Source organism: Chiloscyllium plagiosum, chromosome 29, assembly GCF_004010195.1.
Source record: "Chiloscyllium plagiosum isolate BGI_BamShark_2017 chromosome 29, ASM401019v2, whole genome shotgun sequence".
In the NCBI taxonomy this organism is placed as follows: domain Eukaryota; kingdom Metazoa; phylum Chordata; class Chondrichthyes; order Orectolobiformes; family Hemiscylliidae; genus Chiloscyllium; species Chiloscyllium plagiosum.
This window is the reverse complement of record NC_057738.1, coordinates 2117233-2125389: the sequence shown is the minus strand read 5'-3', so window position 1 is coordinate 2125389 and position 8157 is coordinate 2117233.

Below are 8157 nucleotides of genomic sequence, written 5' to 3'. Positions count from 1 at the left end.
CAATGGTAGGAGTTTCTGGGAATAATTCAGGAGGCGCAGTAGAAATTCATCCCTGAGAATTGGCGGCACAGTGGTCCAGTGGTTAGCACTGCTGCCTCACAGCGCCAGAGACCCGGGTTCAATTCCCGCCTCAGGCGACTGACTGTGTGGAGTTTGCACATTCACCCCGTGTCCACGTGGGTTTCCTCCGGGTGCTCCGGTTTCCTCCCACAGTCCAAAGATGTGCAGGTCAGGGGTATTGGCCATGCTAAATTGTCCATAGTGTTAGGTAAGGGGTAAATGTAGGGGTATGGGTGGTTTGCGCTTCGGGTGGTCGGTGTGGACTTGTTGGGCTGAAGGGCCTGTTTCCACACTGTAAAAAAAAAAGTAATCTAAAAAAAGTAAAAAAAAAAGTCATCTAAAGAAGAAGCATACTAAGAGGAGGGACAAGCAAAAATTGCTGTCAAGGGAGGTCAGTGATGGTAAAAAGGAAGGCAAAAGAAAAAGCAGACAATGTGGTAAAGATTAGTGGGAAGCTAGAGGATTGGGAAGCCTTGGAAAACCAGCAGAGGATAATTTAAAAATATATAGTGGAGGTTAAGATGAAATAAGAGAGTAAGCTAGCCAGTAATGTAAAAGAAAATTGCAAAAGTTTCTTTAGATTTTCAAAAAGTGAGAGAGAGGCAAGAGTAGACATTGGACCACTGAAAAATGAGGCTGGAGAAGTTGTACTGGGAACAAAGAACTGGCAGAGGATCTGAATAGGTACTTTGCATCAGTTTTCTTAATGTTAGACACCAGTAGCATACCAGAACTTCAAGAGATCCAGTGGCAGAGGTGAGTTTAGTAGCCATCACTAATGAAAAGGTGCTGGGGAGGCTAAAGATTTGAAGGGGGATAAACCACCTGGGATAGATGGATTATGCGTCGAGAGTGTGGTGCTGCAAAAGCACAGCAGGTCAGGCAGCATCTGAGGAGCAGGGGAATCAATGTTTCAGGCATAAGTCCTCAGGAATGAGGCTTGTTGAGTAGGGGCTGAGAGATAAATGGGAGGGGGTGGGGATAGGGGGAAGGTAGCTGGGAGTGTGATAGGCAGATGAAGATGAGGGAGAAGGTGATAGGTCAGAGAGGAGGTTGGAGTGGATCAATGGGAAAGGTGATGGACAGGTTAGGAGGGCAGTACTGAGTTGGAGGCTTGGGACTGGGATAATGTGAGGGGAGGGGAAATGAGAAAACTCTTGAACTCCACATTGCTCCCGTGTAGTTGCAGGGTCCCAAGGCGGAATATGAGATGTTCTTCCTCCAATCATTGAGTGGTTATGGTTTGGCGATGGAGGAGGCCCAGGACCTGCATGTCCTCGGCGGAGTGGAAGGGAGAGTTGAAGTGTTCAGCCACAGGGCGATGAGATTGGTTGGTGCGGGTATCTTAGAGATGTTCTCTGAAACAATCCACAAGTAGGCATCCTGTCTCCCTGCTGTAGAGGGTGCAACGGGTACAGTAGATGACATTGGTGGAGGTACATCTGTCGGATGTGCAAGCCTCCCACTCAGCACCGCCCTCCTGACCTGTCCATCACCTTTCCCATCTATTCGCTCCGCCCTCCTCTCTGACCTATCACCTTTCTCCTCACCTTCATCTACCCATTGCATTCTCAGTTAGCCCTCCCTCTCCTCCCCACCCCATTTATCTCTCAGCCCCCCCGACCCAGAAGACTCATTCCTGATGAAGGGCTTATGCCCGAAACGTCGATTCTCCTGCTCCTTGGATACTGTCTGATCTGCTGTGCTTTTCCAGCACCACACTCTTGACTTTGGTCTCCAGCATCTGCATGCCTCACTTTCTTCTAGATGGATTATGCCCCAGATTTCTGAAGGAAATAGCCGAGGAGGTTGTAGAGGCATTAGTGATGACCTTTCCGGAATCACTAGAGTCCGGGAGCGTTCCAGAGGACTGGAAAATCACAAATGTAACACCCCTGTTTAAGAGGGTTGGCAGAAGACAAGAAACTTTAGGCTGGTTTGGCTGATCTCAGTTGTTGGTAAAATTTTAGAATCCATTGTAAAGGACGAGATTGCGGAGAACTTGGAAGTGAATGGTAAAATAGGGCTGAGTCAGCACAGCTTCATCAAGAGGAGGTCATGTTAGCAATTTAGACACAGGAGAGCCAGACATGATCTATTTGGATTTCCATAAGGCCTAGACAAGGGGTTGCCCAGGAGGCTGCTAAATTAGGTAAGAACCCCTGGTGTTAGGGGCAAAATGGCAAAGTACTGGCATGGATAGAGCATTGGCTGACTGGCAGAAGTTCGAGGATGGTGATAAAGGGGTTCTTTTCAGGATGGCAGTCAGTTGACTAGTGGATGATCTGGTTGAAGGACCTGAGGGCATTGTTGCTAAGTTTGGAGATGACAAAAAGATAGGTGAGGCGACAGGTGGTTTTGAGAAAGCAGGGAGGCTACCACAGGACTAGGAGAATGGGCAAACGTAGCAGATGGTATACAATTTGGGAGACTATGAAGTTATGAAAGCCAAACCCAATTCCTTCAAAGTGTCCTTTCTCAATAGTACGCTGAAATAAAATTTGCAGATCCTACAAACAGTTATACATTTTTAATTCTGTCCATCCTAATCCACATTTCACTCTCATTTACCTCACAAATCACGTCTTCTGCCAATATTGTTATTTATCATTTTGACCTGCTGCTGTTTGTAAATACTCCTATAAGGAGATCTTTTGTCATGGTATGTGATGCATATCTGTCTTGTGCCACCGTCACATATAAGAGCATGAAGAGGAGGAGGAGCAGGAGTAGGAGATGCGTTCCGTCAAGCCTGCCCTGCCATTCTATAAGATCAAAGCTGATCTACCCAAACCTCAAAACCTCTTTAGTGCCCATTTAGATATTTTAAAAATCGTCCTCATTAAATATATTCAGTGACCTTGCCTCCACAACTCACTAGGTTAGAGAATTTTCACTACTCTCTATGGAGAGAAGTCCCTTCACATCTCCATTTTGAATAATTGTCCCCTTATTCTGTAGTTCAACGTTCCCTCATTAATAAAAACATGTTCTCAACCTTTACCTACCAAGCCCCATCAGAATCTTGTACGTTTCAATAAGATCACCCGTCCTTCTTCAGATCTCTAATGAATAAGATCACCCGTCCTTCTTCTGATCTCTAATGAATAAGATCACCCGTCCTTCTTCTGATCTCTAATGAATAAAGCCTTAACCTGTTTAGCCATCCTTGACAAATTAACCTCTTCATCTCAGGAATCAGCCTCTTTTGAACAGCCTCCGTTGCCAGTGTATCATTTCTTAAATATGCCACCAAAACTGTAACTTTTCAGCTTTGATCAAATGTTCGAAATACTGACATTTAATTTTCTGAATGTTACTTTTTATATATTTTTTTGCTTTTGCAATTTCAAGTAACACTTCATTCGTCTTATGGTCTAATTATTGAATTTTTAGCATTTGTCCTAGTCACCACATTTCAAAGCTCTCTATTTTCATCCATAGATCTTTATTTTCCAAGTTTCTGAGGCATACAGAAAAGTGAAATGAGTTTTTTTCCCTTGTTATGAGCTTCACTTTTCTTGTTGTTATCACTTCCCTTCGCTTCACAAGATTACTTCTTGTTATCTTTATTGTCCAGTACCTTCTGCATCACTTCTGCCATCTTTTGTTATCATTTGTCCTAAACAGACAAACTCTATATTATATTTGCCTGTTCCAGTGTGACACTATCAATTTCAATCTTCACACTAGTTTCTTTAAATATATTGAGTTTGACCATCATTTGCCAAATATCAATCACTTCTTCTTAGAAAATATGATTAATTTTACTCTTTGTTTGAGTGGTTTGAAATTATTCTTTATAATCCCTTAGCCTCACACTCTAACTCTTATCGTTATATTCATTCCTATAGCTTTTTAACTATCACTACAGTTCTCAACAACTTTTTAAAAAAATATTAAAATGTTTCTACTCTTATTAATGAATTAAATCCTAAAATAACTCGTTGGGCAGAATTTCCCCCTATCTGGTGTGGTAAGAGCAACGGCAACTGAGTTTACTAAATAGAATGACATTGACACATGGTGCTGGACTTCCAGCAGGTTAAGCCCAATTAGTCCAGAGATTGCAGGTGCTGTTGAGACATCAGTCAGAAAGATAGGCCATGGTCAGCCAGGACTGTCTTGCCAAATCAGTGGGACTTGGGTCTTAGTTAGTCATCAGTAATGGCTAAGGGGCTAATGAAGGGCCATTCAATGCCATCCTGAGGAAACTGGACAACTCAAGTTTGGGGGTGGTCTTCGTAATAACTGCACAATAACTTCACAAAATGAGCGTGACTGCATGCAGCGTGAGTGGAATAGGTTGCTTCTTTTCTCTTTGGAAGCTGGGTGAACAGCTTTGCTTTTAAGGCCTTGCTGTAATTATGCCTCCATTAATTCAGTCATGCCACCCACCTGCCTTCACTTTGCACTTTGTCAAGAGGTCAGTCATGTCCGGTAATGCAGATTTCAAATGCAATCAAGCAATCAAGAACGCACATCTTGCTCTTTCTCAAGCCACATCTAATTAGAATCCCTACAGTGTGGAAGGCCCTTTGGCCCAACAAGTCCACACCGACCCTCCAAAGAGTAACCCACCTAGACCTATTCCCCTACCCTATTACTCTACATTTACTTTGACTCATGCTGCTAACCCAACTTCCCTGAACACTATGGACAATTTAGCATGGTCAATTCACCTAACCTGCACATCTTTGTATTGTGGGAGGAAATCTGAGCTCTGGAGGAAACCCATGCAGACACTGGGAGAATGTACAAACTCCACACAGTCACGTGAGGCTGGAATCAAATCTGGGTCGAGAGCGCTGTGAGGTAGCAGTGCTAATCACTGAATCACCGTGCCAACGTTTGACAAGTGCTGTGGTAACAAGTGAAACCTGAAGTTTCCATTTGCCAAACAACATTCTGTAAGACATTCTTGAAGGTGTCACAGCTTTGTACACCGACCTGTATGAATGCAGGAACATTGTGTAGTCGATGGTATGTGGAAGGGAATCTTTCTACTTGTTGAGGAAATTAAATTGACTCGACTCAACTTTTAGCAAGAGCAACCAAAAAGAACTTTATTAATTTTAACCTCTGCATTGCAGAGGGACCACATGCACTTGACAAAAATGCCTTGTGCAAGGGCTCCAAGCACAACCCACACACTCGTCCCACACTGCCTCCCACCACACTCCCAAGGACAAGACTGTGAAGACCCAAGCTGCCACCTCACCAACCCCCTCCCCGACAACTCCCCCGCTGTGGACACACTGCTCCCACACTCTTCTCTTGCTGAACACCCACAAGGACCCGCAGAGACAAGCTGCCGCCCCCCGACCACAGACCCCAGCCAGAAAGCTTCAAACCTAGCAAAGCATTGTCTTTCAGATCCCAGAGCAAATGCCAAACCCATCAATTTTCCATTACATTTTCCCCCTTTTTGTCATTTTATGACAAGCTGGACAACAACAAATAGAGCCAGATTTTAAAAAATCTACAGAGCCAGATAGCTAAAAATCCGCGATCCTAACAGCTGTCTGTGGTGTAAGGAGCACTTTAAACGGTCACAGCCAACTCTTTGCTGTCCAGCTTTTCCTCCTGAAGTCTTTCACCACTATCCAGTCTCCAGGTTCGAGATCATGCAGCTTCCCTTCTGCTGGTTGGGGTAGTGCTGCTTTCACTTGATTCTCTGCCAGCCCCGCTTCCTCTCTCTTTTTCTGCAGCACCTCCCTCCAATGACTGGGTGACCATTTGCATCATGGTAAGCTGAGATTTATGTGCTTGCTGTTCCATCTTTAGTTTCCACTTATCCTTCTCTTGGGTAAGCAATTTTTCAGCATGTATCGCATGCTGTTCTATCAAATTCAGCTTTCCCGTGTCCCAGGTAATACATGTGTCCTTTACCTTCTTCACTATTTTGTCCTTCATTCCATTGATGAAGCTGTTCCTCAGATGTGCTTCATACGTCGTGATCTCTGCCACTGTTATGTCGTCGGATAGTCTCAGCCCACTATGGGCGTTATGGACTTCAGTGAGGTGCATAAGGTACTGGGACACTGTCTCACCTTCTCGTTATTTACACATTGCTATTTTGGTCATGTCCATCCGCACTGGCAATGCCTTCCAGGTGGTTGCCAGCACTGCAACAAAAGCATTAAGGTCTGTGTTCTGCTCCGCTGGTGGGTTGACTGCTCTGCCATGGACGTTTGCAGCAGCTGGCCATTTATACTTCTCTTGGGCTTCTTGCTTCCATCTTGCGGGTACGATTTGCTACCGGTGATCCAGCAGACCCTGAGGCGGCGGCCGCTGATGTGGAACCTTCGCCAGGAGGATCTCATAGGGGGGCTGTAGGTCTCGGAGGGCAGTCATCAAGGTCAGGGTCTGAAACTGACTTAAGACACTGTACAACTTCATTAGGTTGTTTTCAGCGCTCGCCTGCATGCGCGCTGGTGTTTGGACGTGTATTTGATCTATCTTTTACTTGAGATTTCCTTTCCCTAATATCAGCCTCAGCCTTCCACATGTTAGTAGCACTCCAATTCACAGGTTCTGTTTTTCCCTACAATTTCTCCTTCTCTCTCTCCTCCAACCTCAACCTCAATATTTCCAACTGCCTTTTACTAAAACTTCTCCCCTCCGGAAAACCACATTCCTTGATCCATAATTCTAACTGCTTTGCAGACTCTGGGCTATAATTATTTAACACGCATTGTAGTTTTGGTTGGCCATTCCAATTCCTCTGTGGACCCTCTTTTTGTTTGCTCTTGCCAGAGCCCATTTTCAGTGTTATGGAAAAGTGTTCAGTTCTCTCTCTCTCGCAGTACGGTTATCTTTTTCCCTTTGACTTGCTTTTTACCTCTGGAGGTCCCCTCTCGCATTGGGCGCGTCCGGCTCATCGCCTTGGTTTTTGTAAATGAAGAAACCACGTACCCGGTACATCTTTGGCAAGTCCAACTCAGCCAGTGGTGGTTCCAAGTCTAAAATCACCCTTAAACTTGCTGTCTCTCAAACACTCCAGAGACTGCAATCTTTTCCCTTGAGTTTTGCTCAAATACCGCGAGACTTTACTGAACCCTCTTCCTGCTTCATTTATTCTCTTAGAATGAGTCTCTATATAGGATTACTTAAGCCACGACTCTTACCCCGACCCTATTCAGTTCGGACCTCGGCGCTGGGCCGATCCACAGATTCCCAGTCCTCTCACGCAAAGGGGCCAATTCAGTTCTCGAAATGAAGTGAAAAACCTTCCAGACGCCGAGAAATTGAGAAATTTCTCAATTTGAGAAATTGGTGCCAGCATTTAAGATGGGACCTCTTAAGCCCATCTGATAAATTATGACAAGAAGCAGTTTTAATAAGCCATGTTTAAAATGATACAAACCTCATTTTAGTTACCTATATCAGACTGTCAAAGAGGGTTTATTGGATTGGTCTCATTACAATTATAATGCTTTAAAATATCTGTGATCTGCTTACTTAAAGTGTAAGAATTATTCTGTCTTGACAATCTGCATGTTTTGTTTTATTCTCTCAGGCAATGTAGTATTGCTAGCTGGCCAGCATTTATTGTCCATCCCTAGTTACCTTTGAGAAGGTAGTGATCATAGGATCCCTACAGTGTGGAAGCAAGCCATTAGGCCCATCATAGAGATATACAGCATGGAAACAGACCCTTCGGTCCAACCCATCCATGCCGACCAGATATCCCAACCCATTCTAGTCCCACCTGCCAGCACCCGGCCCATATCCCTCCAAACCCTTCCTATTCATATATCCATCCAAATGCCCCTTAAATGTTGCAATTGTACCAGAATCCAGCATTTCCTCTGGCAGCTCACTCCATACATGTACCACCCTCTGCGTGAAAAAGTTGCCCCTTAGGTCTCTTTTATATCTTTCCCCTCTCACCCTAAACCTATGTCTTCTAGTTCTGGACTCCTCCACCCCAGGGGAAAGACTTTGTCTATTTATCCTGTCCATGCCGTTCATAATTTTGTAAACCTCTATAAGGTCACCCCTCAGCCTCCAAGGCTCCAGGGAAAACAGTCCCAGCCTGTTCAGACTCTCCCTGTAGCTCAGATCCTCCAACCCTTGCAACATCCTTGTAAA